The sequence below is a fragment of the Coregonus clupeaformis genome, chromosome 27, assembly GCF_020615455.1.
Source record: "Coregonus clupeaformis isolate EN_2021a chromosome 27, ASM2061545v1, whole genome shotgun sequence".
NCBI lineage: Eukaryota > Metazoa > Chordata > Actinopteri > Salmoniformes > Salmonidae > Coregonus > Coregonus clupeaformis.
The window spans coordinates 23,232,319-23,249,290 of record NC_059218.1 but is presented as its reverse complement, the minus strand read 5'-3'; the positions used below and the strand labels follow the sequence as shown (position 1 = coordinate 23,249,290).

At 40.0% G+C, this 16,972-nt stretch overlaps 3 long non-coding RNA genes across 4 annotated transcripts; all 3 read left to right on the top strand.

Moving 5' to 3' along the window:
- The first annotated feature begins 1,531 nt into the window (after positions 1-1,531).
- LOC123482002 lies at positions 1,532-2,480 on the top strand. The gene is made up of 3 exons (XR_006657505.1): positions 1,532-1,590; positions 1,938-1,973; positions 2,216-2,480. It is a non-coding gene; the product is annotated as an uncharacterized LOC123482002 (long non-coding RNA).
- Positions 2,481-2,824: 344 nt separating this feature from the next.
- On the top strand, positions 2,825-4,525 carry LOC121541638. 2 transcript variants are annotated; one of them, XR_006657504.1, is made up of 4 exons: positions 2,825-2,900; positions 3,207-3,306; positions 4,057-4,316; positions 4,461-4,525. It is a non-coding gene; the product is annotated as an uncharacterized LOC121541638 (long non-coding RNA). The 2 variants fall into 2 exon arrangements; XR_006657503.1 differs by lacking the exon at positions 2,825-2,900 and adding an exon at positions 3,035-3,091.
- Positions 4,526-4,529: 4 nt separating this feature from the next.
- LOC123482001 lies at positions 4,530-5,366 on the top strand. Its single transcript, XR_006657502.1, has 3 exons — positions 4,530-4,646; positions 4,929-5,056; positions 5,214-5,366. It is a non-coding gene; the product is annotated as an uncharacterized LOC123482001 (long non-coding RNA).
- The last annotated feature ends 11,606 nt before the right edge of the window (positions 5,367-16,972 follow it).

The window sequence follows — 16,972 nt, the reverse complement described above, 5'->3', positions numbered from 1 at the left end:
ATCTTCCTCGTCTTTCTGTACACATCAAATCAAATCCTTAGTTTTAACTATTTCAGCTAATTCATTCAGCACTGACCTCTCTGGTGTCCTAGCACTGCTTTGGGGCACAGGCAGCTCATCACTGCAAACACATTAACGTTTATTTACCCATCCCAGCCTGTCTTCATCTAGCGGAACCAGGTTTTGATATTCATTACAGAGTAATTTGCTGGCGATATCTCAGCCAACATTATGAATGTAATTATCTCTGTCAGTCAAACCAGGCTTTTAACATAATTGAGTCATAAGGAATTAGCATAAAGGCTAATTTGTTAGATTATGCGTGAATTTTGAGAATATATACAGTAAATTCCATAGTGTTAAATATGCAGTGTCAAAGTATATTGACTCTTACAGAGTTATTACTACAACAGTTGGAGTAAGATACCGCCCAGTGTTGGTGAAAAAGTACGTTGTTAAAAGACGCAGTGTCAGACGTACTCTGGAAAGCTCCGCCCACCTACGACTCGTCTCAAACGGACCACACATTTTCACGGCGCCATTTTCTTCATGTGGAATGACTGCGGTAAGTTTCTCCTAAGCGACTATACACACATTATTTGTCATTTTAACAGAAGCAGCATTTAAGAATTACTTTATATCGTTGCTAACAGTGCACTCTAGTTGGTTTTAGGTCTTAAAATGTCGAATTTTAAAAAAGGCTAACGTTAACATGTTGTGACTGACTTCTGTCCAGTCCATGTGCCAGCAGTATTAAGCTAACGTTAATTAACATTAACTGACGAACATAACGTTCAAACTAGACAATGTCAGCCCGATTTATTGTAAGTTATGTTAATACAACGTGGAGGGGGATTGTGTACTTCTTGTTAACGTTCAGATATTACAGGAACATAGCAAAGACTAGAGGAGTTGGCTAAACTAGCTACAGTTAGCTACGTTAGCTTGACTGGCTAACTATGTGCGGGTGGCATGGATTTATTATGTTAACGGCGGGTAGACATTAACCTTGGACACTGCTTAGCGGTGTGCCTTTATTTTTTCCTGGATATTATACAAAAATGACTTTCGGGTTTCAAAGCAGCAGCAGTACTGTTAAAATACTTAAGCACTATCTTAGCACACACTTATGGTGTAACGTTTAGCTAACATTATTCAATTCAATGTTATTTATATTGTCAAATCATAACAAGAGTTATCTCAAGACACTTTACAGACAGAGTAGGTCTAGACCACACTCTATAATATACCAAGACCCAACAATTGCAGTAATTGATGCGGGCAAGGCGGTAACATTAATGTTACAAGGATGAAAATCAGACGTTATCCTTTTTAATGTGTTTGACAGTAACTTCAATTTAACTGGCCATTTCTGCAAAGTGCTGATCATTTCTCAGCACTTTGGTGGCTTGAAACAATATTTTTCTTATATTTGAGGAAATACTGCTACAAAATAAGACCATCAACTTTTTAACTGTGAGAAATTGTACTGATACTATTTGCAGGGAGCATGCTGCTTAAAGCTAAACTGAGATGTCCAAAAATTTGTCAGAATAACTGAGCCAAATCTGAAAGACTTTTTGATTGCAGGTAAGAATTTGACAATGTTAGTAATAACTGTCTGAATTTAGCTGTTTAAAATTGATATACTGGAATATTCCTAAAATGATGGGACATGTTAAGTTCTCAGGTTTTTGGAACTGGTCCATTTTTGTACGTCTAAATTTCTTCTGTTTTGCCCTTGGTAACTACACTTTTAATTGTGGATGCATTGCTTAAGGTATAGTTATGATGCTACAAAAAAAAACATTTTAATCACTTAATAGTGTTTGTTTTAAAACCTATTTTATAGGGTAAGGTAGGTGTACACAGTGAAATTATTATATAAATAATGATTTACTTTTGTTTACACAAGCTTTTATCCCTGTTTTTTCTAGCATTTGCAAAGTTTGGTGTCCCAGCTGTAACAGAAGGTGTGAAAATTGTTGACAGTTCAGGGGACTGAATTGGATGATGATGTTTTTGAGGATATTATAAAGGATCCCTCAACTGGGGTGCTAACCATCAAATATGACTCAAGTTTGTTTCAGTTAATTAGACTAATTAATGAATACGTTATTTCTTTGTTTTATGAAGTTCATGGTGTCTATTAAATAAGTGTCTTAGATTATGAGGGAACTATATATAATTCTTTTCTTCTAAAAATCATGGTTAGAATCTGTCTCCATGGTGGCCTCTTCTGAGCAATCCCAACCATCATCCCTTGATACCTTGGACTCTGAGGATACAGTCATTATTTCAGATAGCCCCTCCAGAAACGCCAGAGGCTGGATACAGAAGCCAAGCAAGTAAGACAATTCTGACATTTTAAATTCTGTTCTTGAATCTGTTCTCAGAGAATTAAAATTACATTAATATACATTGTAAATTACATGGTTTCAAAACATTTTTGAAGTCCTGATTAGGGATGTCCCGATCAAGTTTTTTAAGCGCCCTATCCGATTAAAAAAGTATCTGCTGATATTGAGTCCTGATCAGATACTTTTATTTATTTATTGATAATACAGTACACTTCGAGTACATTCAAGTTATTGTCGCTGTCTGGAGGAGTTTCTTACCATTATTGGCTTTTTTCATTGGATTTTTGTAGCACTTGCAATCTTTGAGATTGGATCGGGACATCCTCTGACATCATATTAGTTTATTTCCAGTTTATTTGCAGTGGACATAACATGCAGAATTGTTATGCATTTTGTTTTAAGTTGGTGGAATCAGCTCTTACCAACAAAACCGGTGGGGAAACGTATAATAAATGAATACAACTGAACCAAGTCCTTGACGGATGAAACAAGACGCAAAATGGTGAACATGCTGGCAGCTGACATGACAGAAATGAATGGGTAATTTGTTAATAGTCCTTGTGTTCTCAATCTGTAAATCTAAATCTGAATCTAAGTGAATATGACTGCACAATCCTTTCTTCTTCAATTTTGCAGTACATCTCCACCCAGACAGGTGAAAGAAATGTATGCCAAAAGGAATAGTGACCTTATTCCCGTACCTCAGTGACCCATTCTCTAAGAATGGCTATGTGAGTTGCACACAGTAATAGTTGTAATGTTAAATATTATTGGAAGTTTTGAATCCTACCAGACCATGTTGTTTTCAATGAAGTATCCATTTTTGTTATCCTTTCATCCTTCAAGGAGCATTATTATGATGGCGAGAGTGGAACTGGGTACTTGGCCTGGAGGATTAAAACTATTCAGAGAGGCACCGCCAAAGACAGGCGATCATCATTCGGAGGTAATACTGGAAAATGTATGGAACAAAAGTTGCTAGATCAATAATTGCATTTGTTGCACTATTTCTCAGACATATAGTATAATGTGTAACTACATCCTTCAATTCTGCTAGCTCCCTCCCTCTTAGCAAATTTAAAGAAAATATGCATCAGAGACCTACAAAGGACTGTGACATAGGGGGGTTGCCTCGACACTGACTGGTCGAGGCAACCCCTGGCAAACTGGCCTTGCAAACTTTAGGGTGATTTAAACCAGTAGATGGCATTTTCATACATTTTTCAACCCACAAACTGCAGATTTCATAAATTGTGAAGAAATAATGTCAATATTAACACCAGCATTGATGCAGGGCTCCACACTAACTTTTTGTCTTGGTTGCACTTGTGCGCCTAACTTTTATTTAGGTGCACCAGCACAAAATGTAGGTGCACCCAAATTTTTCCTTGCGTCGCCATTAACGCCACAATTTCAAGGTCACCTTTTTATCACGCTCCATATACATTCATATATATCATGTAACCACCCCCCCTTTGCTGTCCTCTGCCCCTCAGATGGCCAACACCTGTAATTTGGCCTTCTTCCCATTTGGCCTTGGCTAAACCAGCTTGCCACACTCCCTAGCATCAAACATATCATTCATATCATTTAGTTTACAGCTCAAAAAGTATATTTTACAGTGGAGTACTTCCTTTAAAAGTTAGCCAGGCTACTAAAACTTTTGACATGATTGAAATTTTCCCGTGTTGTGTAGAATCAGCCAAAGGATCAACTGGTGAAGACATGTCTGGAGGACCGACTGTCAGACGAGAATCCCAGTTTGTTCCAGAGACTGCCCTGACTGATGATGAGTGCAACAAAGCAATCTCACTGATGAAACATTCTGCTGATGCAGACACAATCAAGAAGAAAATGGAACTGACGTTTGTGTATCGCCGCAAAATGATCCTCGACCCCCAGCAGTCAAGCAACATACTGTCTGAGTTTCCACGTTTTAAAGACGTCAAAAGCTTGGTAATTATGTTATTTTGAAAATACTATGACAAGTGAATTGTTTTGTAAGACATTGTAGTGATACTAGCTAGCTAAACTAGCACGCAATACAATTTGATTGGCTGTCAAATAACTGAAATTGTCACCAACACCACCCCACTCCAGGTTGAACAGGATTTTGTTCTAATGTTCGGAGAGGATACCTCAAGCAAGCTTCTGGAAAGGTGGCGGTCACGTTCAAGAAAAAGATCATCAAACAATGCAGAAAGCTTCCATCCACAAGTGAGCTTGAAGAACTCTTGCTGGCAGCTGATCCTCCTGAGGATGGCACTGAATTGGATGTTGACTTTGGTAAGATGCTTGTAAGCCTACCTTTTGTGTTGTATTGCAATATCAACATTATGTGTAAACATTTAAATATCAACATAATACTAAGAAGCTGGATCTGTGAAAGATTTACGAAGTACGTTCTGTAGCAGTATATTGAACAAAACTTTTGAGATTTGACTCAGCCCTGTGGATGTTTTAGTTAGAGAACTTCTTGTGATGTAGAACTGCTGTCTGTCTGGGGGGTCTTTTGTAAAGAAAACAACGTAACTGAAGTGTGTTAACATTGAACTTGTGTTGTTACAGGTTGGGACAGTGATCTGTCATCGGTTTTACTGCTTATACACCTGATTCCACCCTCCGCTCAGGGTCGGAAGAGACCAGGAAAGGTTTCCGCATCCCAAGCAGAGAAACATCTTGTGGTATTCAAGAAGGTTTGTATTTTTTCTAATTTGTGGTATGAACACCTAATATTAGGCTACAAGTATTCATTCAATATTCATATTCAATAAGAGTAGTGTATTGGCTCTTTCTGCATATTCTACAACTACTTGGCCATTAACTACAGTTTTCCCTCATTTGTCTTCGCAGACCGGAACAAACATTCAAGAGCATCTCGATGCCATCACTACTAGCGCTCAGCCCTATCTCCTAGCTGTTGGAGTTAAGAAGAATGCAATCCACCAGTTCTTCATCATTATCGACAAGAATGCCATACCTTGCAGGTCAACCTCTTCTCTTGTTGCTTTTTGACGAACTATTTAAGGCACATTTTGTGTTTGGCACATCCCTACAACACCATGCTCCACAACATGTACACTTTCATCCAAACTACAGTGTACAGCATCGATGCTGGCAAGGTCAAAGAGAGCCCTCGTGTTGCTGAAATCAGGGCGAGGTTACTTCATTAGTGCTTGAAGTTTCTCCTCGAACATGAAGTGTTTTGTTTGTCAGGCTGAGTTATCGAGTTCAAATATGCTTGTTAGGCATTTACGATTAGTTCACGGTTACTTGCCTGGGAAAAAATCTCCGGCTTAAATGTGCTCAGACTGGATGTGGCTGTGCGTTTGGTACGTTTTCTGGTTTTAGGAAACATTTAAACACAAAACACACTGAGTATATTGACCAACAGGTTGACCCTGATGTTTATTTAAGCAGCATTGGAGAGGCAGTGACCACTAATGTAGAGGAGACAGCTACAACGTCACGGACAGTTAATGAACACGAGGTAGCCACATCTACTCTGTTGAAAAAAGTCCAACAGGAGCACTCTAGATATGTGTGCCTCTGCTGTTGCACAACTAAAAGCAGCTGGATTAAGTCAATCTACTGTAAATAGTTTTGTTTCCTCCATGGAAGAAGTGTTTTTTGAGATTCAAAGTCAAGCTACAGATGCAGCTTTGCAGTGCTTATCTCCACAGGAAACTGAAAATAAGAACAGAATAGAACAATCTTTGCAAAAGTTGGAAAACCCTTTCACACCCTTAAATTCAGAAGCTAAACGAAATAAACACTTCAAAGAGAAATGGGGAATCGTAGAACCTGTTGGAAAAGGTGCTTGGCACAAGATTTGACAGCAGAAGAAACAAAACAACTGGGACATACGATCAGGTCGTTGTAACTGACAAGTTTGCATATATTCCTATTTTAGAAAACACTAAAGGCCATTTTTCAAAACCCAGAACTTGCAGACATGTTCAAGCCCAGGCACATGCCCAAGGAAGGTGTGTATGCAGACTTGAGAGATGCCGCCTATTTTAAAAAAAAGTCCCTTATTCTCTATAGAAAAAGATGCCATACAGATCCAGCTATTTTATGACGACTTTGAAACAGCAAACCCCTTGGGGTCTAAAAAGGTATACACAAATTAGGTGCTATATACTTTACATTAAGGAATTTTTCCCCAATCTTTAATTCATCATTGATAAATATTCATTTGGGTGCTCTTTTCCATCGCAGGACATCAAAGCGTTATGGTTTTAATTTGATACTTGAGCCACTTGTCAGTGATCTTAAAGTACTTTGAGACAGAGGGACTTAAAGTTCCCAGATTGAAAGATGTGATTCACGGTACCATAGTTCAGGTCACTGGTGATAATCTTGGGTTGCATGGTTTATTTGGCTTTGTGGAGTCATTTGAGGGCAAGGTATTGTTGTCGTTTCTGTCTCCTTGAGAAAGATTGTTTTCAAACTGTGTTCTGTGAAGATGATCCAAAAGTTGTACTACTGAACTATCGAGATGCACAAACTGCACTGTCAAACTTTACAAACAGATCCTACACTACCTCATATCTATGGTGTCAAACGCATTTGTCTGCTGAATTCACTACAGTATTTTAATACAGCCAACAATTTTTCTGTAGATATAATGCACGATATTTTAGAAGGAGTTGCTCAGTTTGAAGTCAAACTTGTCCTGCAGTACATTAAGGAAAACTTCCTAAATGCTGAACAACTGGCTGGTAGAATACATGCTTTTGACTATGGATACAATCAGCAGCGAAACCGTCCACCTAGAGTAAAGTTGTTTGATGGAAGTAATGATTTGGGGTTGAATGCTATACAGTCTTGGTGCTTATTACGTAATATGCCTTTGCTATTTGGTGATTTAATACAGTCAGATGACCAGCACTGGCATCTTCTACTTTTGCTTCTACACATTGTTAACATTGTATTTTCCCCAGTCCTTACAGAAGGCATGACCATTTTACCTCAAACATTTAATCATTGATCATCATCAGCTCTTCAAGCAGTTGTTTCCTGCAATCAATCTCTTACCAAAGCATCACTTCATGATTCATTACCCTCGTAATATAAAAACATCGGCCCAGTTCTGCACATGTGGTGCATGCGTTGTGAAGCTAAACATAATTTTTTTAAGAAGCAATTAAAAAGCTTTAAAAATGTAACAAAACATTAGCCAAAAGCACCAAAGTTGTATGGCAATGTATCGAGAGTCCTTTAGCAAGGAAAGATTAACTTTAGGTTCGGGAAGATGGTAACACTTAGTGAGCTCAAAGAAGGTCCCCGAGATTGCTTTAAAATGTGGGTCTGTATTGTCTACCAGTGTGTTTTCTGCCAAGTGGATCAAACATCATGGTACAGAGTACCGCCGTGACTTCATTATCTGTACTGAGGTAGCATTTGAGATGCCTGTATTTTGTAAAATCAAAATTATTGCTGTGAAAGATGACTGTGTATTGCTCTGTGGAAAACTGATGGAAACAGTGTGTTTTGATTACCATTACTATGCCTTTAAGGTCAGGATGCATCCAGACAGGGTTCAAAAGGTGATCAACATTACTGAACTGTGTTACTTTAAACCTTTTGATGTTCAAATGAAGTATGGAACGACAGATTCCTCCTTGTATGTTGTTCCCTATTGCCATTTTATGGAAACCTAAGGTCAATGTTTTAAAAGGGATTTGTATTCTTAATATATTTTAGCCTGACATAGTTGAGCTGTTAATAAAAATTTGAAATGCATTATTTTGTGGTAAGTTGTGATTTTTACTCACTTAATGGAGTATTTGGTGTAATTTGACACTAAAAAAGTGTAAAATGAATACTGCTGAGATTTATTTCCGTGACACTATACGGTGTTAGAATTTGACTCTATTTGAGCTTGTTTTTCACTGCAAGATAGTCAATTATCAACACAATAGTGTGTAACATCAACACTTATCAGAGTTATTTTAACCTTGAGTGTCAACTCCATGCAGTGTTAAACTGGACTGGAATCAAACTCAATCAGAGTTGATTTGTTATTTTAGAAGAGTAAATGATTAACTCTTCCAAGGGTAATATTTACACTCTCCAGTGTTATTTAACCTTTAGTGTAAAATTAAAATAACACTATTCAGTGTAAGCGAGTGTTAAATTTTTACTCTATTTAGAGTTAATTTAACTCTAAAATGTTAACACTATGAAAAGAGTCAAATTAACACTATTTCAGGGTGGGACCATATACACTCAGAAATAGTGTTAAATTTAACTCTTTAAGTGTTACTTTAACACTTCAAAATTTACTGTGTAGAAGTGAATGACAATGACTGGGAGGATATTTGACAAATGACTTGACAGAGAATCATTTATGGACTTAAACAGACATGCACTGATGCACAGTTAGCGCGCGCACACACACACACACACACACACACACGCACACACATACACACACACACACACACACAGTATTATGAGGGCCAGAGGCTTCTGTTCCCACTAAATAAAAACAGAATGTCAATACTGTACACTGGGACTGCTGATTTGCTGACATGGCTGGTTTGGCCAGTCTACATCTTGTAAACCGTATGTACAGCCTGAGGCCATCAGTACAGTAGGTGTCAAATTGTGGTGAAATGCCATGCTCCAGTCCCATGTGTGCCATTCACATCGTTTTCAGACCTGGAAGGGAGAGACTTTAGTCCGGTGTAATACAGTGATACTCTGGATGCAGCCAAGCGCAGAAATCCAATTTGCTCTGTGGAAGTATTAGCCTCCTGTGTTAATTCTCTCTGAAATGACTTTCATTGGATCTATCTGCTGAGCAGAGGGACTGTGAGGGAGGAGGGGGCTGCTACTGAGCCTTGTGTTGGCATGGGAACTGGGGTGGACATAAGCCCAGCGTGAAATAAATGCATCCAGCGGTCACCAGTTCAGACACAGCAACAACGGCTCCCGGGTGGAGCAGCAGTCCAAGGCACTGCATGTCAGTGCTAGAGGCGTCACTACAGACCCTGGTTCGATTCCAGGCTGCATCACAATCCGGCCGTGATTGGGAGTCCCATAGGGTGGCGCACAATTGGCCCAGCATCGTCCGGGTTTGGCCGGGGTAGAATTTGTTCTTAACTGACTTGCCTAGTTAAAAATAAAAAACACTCCTACGAGCAACCTCGGGTTGTTTTCTCCTCCCACTGCAATGATGATGAGTTACTGATGTTCTCTCTTTTCTATAGCAGCATAGTCAGAGCATTGGAATGCCTTGAGCAGCCCAAAAACATGCTTGAGGCATGATTATGATGACACGCACATTGATGTAACATGCTTTTATTTGTGTCTTAGCTGCACGCATACACATACATTTACAAAGAGATACGCTCTTGGACTGACTTCAGAAGAATTGTTGACAGATAAATAATAGGAAAGTTAGTCAACCACATTTGAGTCTTTCATGTTAGGCAGAGTCTGTAAACAGCAGTGTGGAAAACCCATCCATTCCTCTTCCTCACTGTTGGTGGTCCATTTGACAGGGGAAGAGTCCGGGTCTGCCATTTCCTGTCCAATGTACCTTCAGCCAGTCTGATATTACTGACGACTTATTGAAATGAGACTCTTCTTCTCCTTACCATCTCTGAGCTCATGAGCTCATTGTCACATTGAAATGACCCCCACTCAAGAACATCTAGTGTACACAATATGCATGGATAATTGGTGCTACAATAAATCACAGCCAATGGAATGGCTTAAAATGCTTAGCTTTTATTTTGGGGGCAGTGTTCCGTAAAATAAACTAAAGCTGTGTAAATGCAATGACAATATAGGGGTTTAGCTGAGCAGTATTGTAATTATAGTATGTGTGTAATTTCTGTCCACTAGGTGGCACTGTTGCCCCATAGTCAGATGTAGCAGACAGTTCTCTGATTCAACACCAGAGGGAAGCAACAAAGTGGACTTGGCAATATCTGCAGAACTTGATGTGTACTACTAGAAAGCAGCTCTCACACATCTCAGATCTAGTCAGCAAGGCAGGTGAACAATCATCTGAATTGTGGTGTGTTTTCTGAGTCAGAACTCACAGCATGTGGCCAGTTTCTTTAAGTTTATTGTGCACTGAGTATCAGCGCAACATTTGCAAATTGAACAGTGTTTTCAACATTCACCTGCATATTATTGAGTTTGTTCGAGCAGTATACTGAAAAAAAACAGTTATATTCTCAGATAACAGATAAGCCATTCATCAATGTATTCCTAATAGTGTAATGGAGACACTACAATGTAAAGACTCAAATCAATGTCACTAATTCAGGTACAGCTAACATTATCTACTGTATTTCTACAGAGCTAAAATGATCTACTGGATAGATCTGCATGGGGTATACAATGTTAAAATGGCAAAATAGGAAAAACTACAACTGACTTCCATTACTTTTTAAGAAGACTACAAGCTCACTTCAACTAATTAAGAAGAAGGACCATTAAAACAATAAATGCTCTACCATAGGTACACTCAACTTATTGAAGAGAAGCTTCACTAAGAGCACAGAAACACTCCATCCATATCCAATCAGAGCCAGTGATCTTTGTAATGGTTGGGGAGTGCAATGAGTGCAGAGTCAGGACTGAGCTGCTGTTGCTTAGTAAAGGCCTGCCTCTACTAGACTGGTGATAGTGATCCCTGAACAGATGAGATTCCTTTGCCCATATGGCTGCCCTCTGGGACTCCTTTGTGCTGAGACTGATGGGCGCGCGTTAATGCCTGTTAACTTTAAAGGCTCTTTCTCTTCCAACCCAACCCATAGTAGCAGCCCCACCCATCCCTCTGCTCTCTCCTTTCAATGGAGAGCCCACGTTGTCCTGTCAAAGTGTGCCTTTCGTTTTGTACACAACTCCCCCACCCACCCACCCGCCCTCTACTCTACCCCCCCTCCTCCTCCCCTGCACCCCTCCACCCTGCACACTCTCTGGTCCAGACTTTGTGTTTGTGAAAAGGACTGTCTCAAATGTCCTTTGCAGCCGTGGCAGCTGCTCCTGGACCTCACCATTATTTCAGAGCCGAAACAAAAGGGGGGGGGGGGCGGGGTCTCAGTGAACCTTTGTGCTGTGCCCCTCCTACGCACCCCGCCCTTTGACGAGGGTGTAAGAGTTGTGGCTGCATCTTTTGTGTGAGCTTTCTTTTTTGGGGGGGCTCCACATGACCACACGACAACATTAGCCATCTGATCAGTGCCTAGACCAGCCCCGCCCCTCCATGGGCTCCTCATAGGCCCCTCAGGGCCCTGGCTCGGCCTGCCAACACTAGCAACACTCAGAGCACAGCTGGCGAGCACAGCCTCCATAGCCTCCTCAGCACACCCCTATAGACCCCTCCCCACACTCCGCGTGCACACACACACACACACAACACACACACAGCAATGATATAGAGCTGAGGAGAGGTACATGAGGGGGTTAGGGGGTTCAGGAGTGTACGTGTGTTTGGGGGGAGATCTGCCTCTGCCTCAGCCATGTTTTGGAAAAAGTTGGCAACGTGTCAGCACTAGGGTTGCAAAGGGAGGGTATTTTACTGGAAACGTTCTAAGTTTACCAGTAAACTACCGGAATTTTTGTATCTTTAAAGGATTTTATGTAATCTATCAAAATACTTCTAGTGGCACTGTTGGGTGCTTCAGATTATCACAGGTGTATGTAATTTTTATATTTATTTATTTTTTAAATAAATGTGTCATTGTTTTAGTCATTTTGTATTTTGTATTTTTTTGGGGGGGTAGATCAGCTTTAATATTGCAGATAGATTGTAACTTCCATCAATGTAATTGTCTGCATCAATTCCAATCCCCCATATGTTTTATTTTATCGCAAATATATAAATTACAAACCTCTACATGCTTTGTAAGTAGGAAAACCTGCAAAATCGGCAGTGTATCAAATACTTGTTCTCCCCACTGTATATACTGTATATACATACATACACAGCCAATGCTTAAAGAAAAAAATAAGCAAACACGTTTGGTGTTCGCCAAAAGGCATGTGGGAGACTCCCCAAACATATGGAAGAAGGTACTCTGGTCAGATTAGACTAAAATTGAGCTTTTTGGCCATCAAGGAAAACGCTATGTCTGACGCAAACCCAACACCTCGCATCACCCCGAGAACACCATCCCCACCGTGAAGCATGGTGGTGGCAGCATCATGCTGTGGGGATGTTTTTCATCGGCAGGGACTGGGAAACTGGTCAGAATTGAAGGAATGATGGGATGGTGCTAAATACAGGGAAATTCTTGAGGGAAACCTGTGTCAGTCTTCCAGAGATTTGAGACTGGGATGGAGGTTCACCTTCCAGCAGGACAATGACCCTAAGCATACTGCTAAAGCAACACTCACATGGTTTAAGGGGAAACATTTAAATGTCTTGGAATGGCCTAGTCAAAGCCCAGACCTCAATCCAATTGAGAATCTGTGGTATGACTTAAAGATTGCTGTACACCAGCGGAACCCATCCAACTTGAAGGAGCTGGAGCAGTTTTGCCTTGAAGAATGGGCAAAAATCCCAGTGGCTAGATGTGTCAAGCTTATAGAGACATACCCCAAGAGACTTGCAGCTGTAATTGCTGCAAAAGGTGGCTCAAGTTTTCTGTTTTTTTGGTTTTATTTCTTGTTTGTTTCAAATCAAATTATACAAACCCTCAAAAAATCCATTTTAATTCCAGGTTATAAGGCAACAAAATAGGAAAAATGCCAAGGGGGGTGAATACTTTCACAAGCCACTGTACTAGAAACTCATGGACGATATGGACCCAGATATAAAAAAAGGAATACTACATGTGAAAGTTCTAAAACTGTTATTCAAGTATAAATTACCAAAGTTACGATAGATTGCCATCGATTTTCTGTTAATTACCTAAATTACTGAAGATTCCGGTCACTTTGGTAAATTACCGCCAACTTTGCAACCCTAGTCAGCACTGGGCTCCATGGTTACAGCACTAGACATGACAACGCTAGAAACCCCACCACGCCTGATTGTAGCTGCTCTGTGTGGGAGGTAGTGGTGTTTAGTATTTGGATATATAACAGAGGACAGCCCTAGTGTAAACTAGGAATAATTTCAAGCACAGGCAAGCAAGATAAGGATGGAACTGAAAAGCAAATTGTAACTATTTGACGAAATGATAGTGATGCAGTCATGGAGCTGACCTGTTTTAGTTACATAATCAGATGTATTACCATATCTTCATGTTGTGAAACATATGACAATTAGTTATCAGATTAATTATGAATTCAAAGAGGATATCAGATAAAGCCATCCACTGGTGATTTCGATATGAGCAGCTGAGGAGGAGGGGAGATGTGTGTGTGTGTATGTGTATGTGTATGTGTATGTGTATGTGTGCAAACGTTTATTGGTTAGGGTCCTGACCTCTGGTCCTCTGACCCCAGCAGCAAGTTCATGGTAATGAGTGATATTAGCATAGCCAGCAGACTAGAGGACAAGATATCACTACAGACACAACTACTCACTGGGCACAGACTTCAGTTCAACATCTAGTTTTGATTTACATTTGGTTGAGTTTTCAACTAACGTGAATTCAATGTGAAATTAACAAAAAATGTCACCATGTCATTGGATTTTAGTTAAAAGTTGGGTGAAAGAAAGACAAAATGCCTGTACGTTGATTTCTTTGTACAAATCCAATGGATTATTTTGGTTGAAATTACATGGAAACAACGTTGATTCAACCAGTTTTTGCCCAGTGGTTAGTTTCATCACAACCACCACCATAGCAGCAATAACACATTGATTCCTAAGGTAACACTTCAGAAACAGTATTATTCCTTTGATACTTCCCTAGCACAACTTTGGATTCTATGGAAAGCTTTACCCGCATAGTTCAATCCAGATGAACAACTTGGCAAGAGGATGCAATGTTTACACTTTGTTGTGATGCTATAAATGCACAAGGCAAGCAAAAGCAATGCACAATCACGCAGTTGTGGAAAAAGTACCCAATTGTCATACTTGAGTAAAACTAAAAATACCTTAAAAGAAAATGACTCAAGTAAAAGTGAAAGTCACCCAGTAAAATATTACTTGAGTATTTGGTTTTAAATATACTTAAGTATCAAAAGTAAAATTATAAATCATTTCAAATTCCTTGTATTAAGCAAACCAGACGACACAATTTTTTAATTAATTTTTTATTACAATAGCAAGGGGCACACTTCAACAGTCAGACCTAATTTACAAAAGAAGCATTTGTATTTAGTGAGTCTGCCAGATCAGCGGCAGTAGGGATGACCAGGGATGTTCTCTTGATAAGTGTGTGAATTAGACCATTTTCCTTTCCTGCTAAGCTTTCAAAATGTAACGAGTACTTTTGGGTGTCAGGGAAAATGTAAGGAGTAAAAAGTACACTATTTTCTTTAGGAATGTAGCAGAGTAAAAGTAAAAGTTGTAAAAAATTTAAATAGTCAAGTAAAGTACAGATACCCCAAAAAACTACTTAAGTAGTACTTTAAAGTATTTTTATTTAACTACTTTACACCATTGCAATCACGTGCAATGAGATTGCTGCAGTCTATGGGATTAAGATTATCAAATAAAAAGGTGGCCATTCATTGACCATTTAATCATACCAATCGAATCACTTGATTGACTGTCCCCTAAAAATAGAACCAAACAGAAACACAGTCTTCCTGCAGACTAGTGGTAGTGGAGGATTCCGATGGCTGTAGCCTGGGCAACAGGGCAGCCTAGAACAGAAGCCCAATCTGACCCCCAATCACATCCCCTTCCCTCAGCACCATCTGCTGCTGCTGCTGCTCCTGGGGCGTCATCAGCTTACTGTGCAGAGGGAGGGGGGCATTAGTATTGAAAAGACACTTGAGAAGAGCCATGTGGCTGGAACAGAGCCCTTATAAAACGGGATGAGACGGGGGGCAACCAGGGTTGTTTGGGGAGGTACAGATAATGAAATATTGTGACACAGGGCAATTAAAGCCGCCTCTGCCTCCCACCTCTGCACATTAGACACTGCACATATCAGAGCAGCTGTGAAGTGCAGAGATAGAGAGATAGAGCGAGCACCAGCCCTGTTGGGATGCATAGGTGCAGAGCACATGCTTTCATATCAGTGCATGAACCTCATGGGGGTATTACTATTGACATTGCATTAGGCTTCAATCTCTCTCTTAGTGGTGCAGATAAGTGAATAAAGCGTCCTACTACTCCTATTTCTGCTCTGTTCTAGTTTAGTCCTGCAGGGACACCCTTTTTGGGGGGTTGGGTCTGCAGGCGCTTGCTGTCTGATGGGGAACAATAGCCCCAGCTGCACACTGCACTGGGCCACTAATTAAACACACCATTCTTGGGGGCTGATTTGATGGCAGCCTTTGGCAGCTCAGTGCAGGGCTGCAGATCTGGAGGTCAGATAGGAGCGCTACTGGGGGGGAGGAGATGGAGAGGGTGGGTATTCAGAGATAGAGTGACAGAGTTGGGGCATGAGGGCTGGGGCAGCTGTTGAATAGTACATACAGGCACAATGCTTAAGAATGACATGAAGCATGCTGGGCCAGAATGACTTTGGAGTTTGTTTCCAAAAGCACAAAAGCCCCGGAAAGTTCTGAATTTCCAATGAATGGCGGCTATTCACAAATGGCATGTTCCAGGAGCAAAAGAGCACTATGAAAAGCTGGATATATTTCTTCTTTGTTTTGTTCGGCTGTGACATATAAACGTGTGTATGGAATAATTACTTATAGGATTGTTTTTTGTTATTCTCTGTCATCTTTAGGTGTTTGGTAAGCAAATACCCACATGGGCACAGATGTCAATTCAACGTCTATTCCACATTGGTTCAACGAAATGTGATTGAAATTACATAGAAACAACATTGATTCAACCAGTGTGTGCCTGGTGGGTAGCTACTCAATCGAATCACACTTATACTATTACACAAAACGACCTTGTGAAAGTTTGCTCCTTATTTTAGAGTGGAAACTGAATGTTTCAACCAGAGCTCACATGGACTGCACATCTCTTAATGTGTTGCAGTCATTTCAGTGGCGGCTCCTGAAAAAATTCTCAGGGGGGGCAATTTTTCTGATGATTTAGGTGACCTACACACATTTTCAAAAAGATATGTCCAGCAACAACATGAAGACAGGGGCAGCATATAAGTCAATGCCAGAAGCATTTATTGACTGATCTCAAAAGTGTTGGCTTACAAAAGCAAAATAAGTTATCACAGTAAAAATAATCAAGGGTGTTCTTTCACATTCCTCAACACTGCATAAACAATATGCATTTCCATAAACAAATGAAATATCAGCTGAAAATACAGCATCTTGGTATTTGTTCAGATTGCAGGATCAACAAGAGCTTTTACCACATTTTTTGCCTCATGGTTGAATTGGAAATATGTGCACCTGAGCATAATTCACAACAAGCAAGCAGGAGCTTTTGATAGAGGCTACTGAAAACATTGATGCAAGTTATTGGTAATAAGAAATTTTTATAGACTTCCATATTCTGCCCTCTTGTATATATTTGTGAAAATGAACAGTGATAGACATTTTGCCTGAAAACAGAATTTGAAAATAATTTCTAGAAAAGGTAAACACAGCTTTCT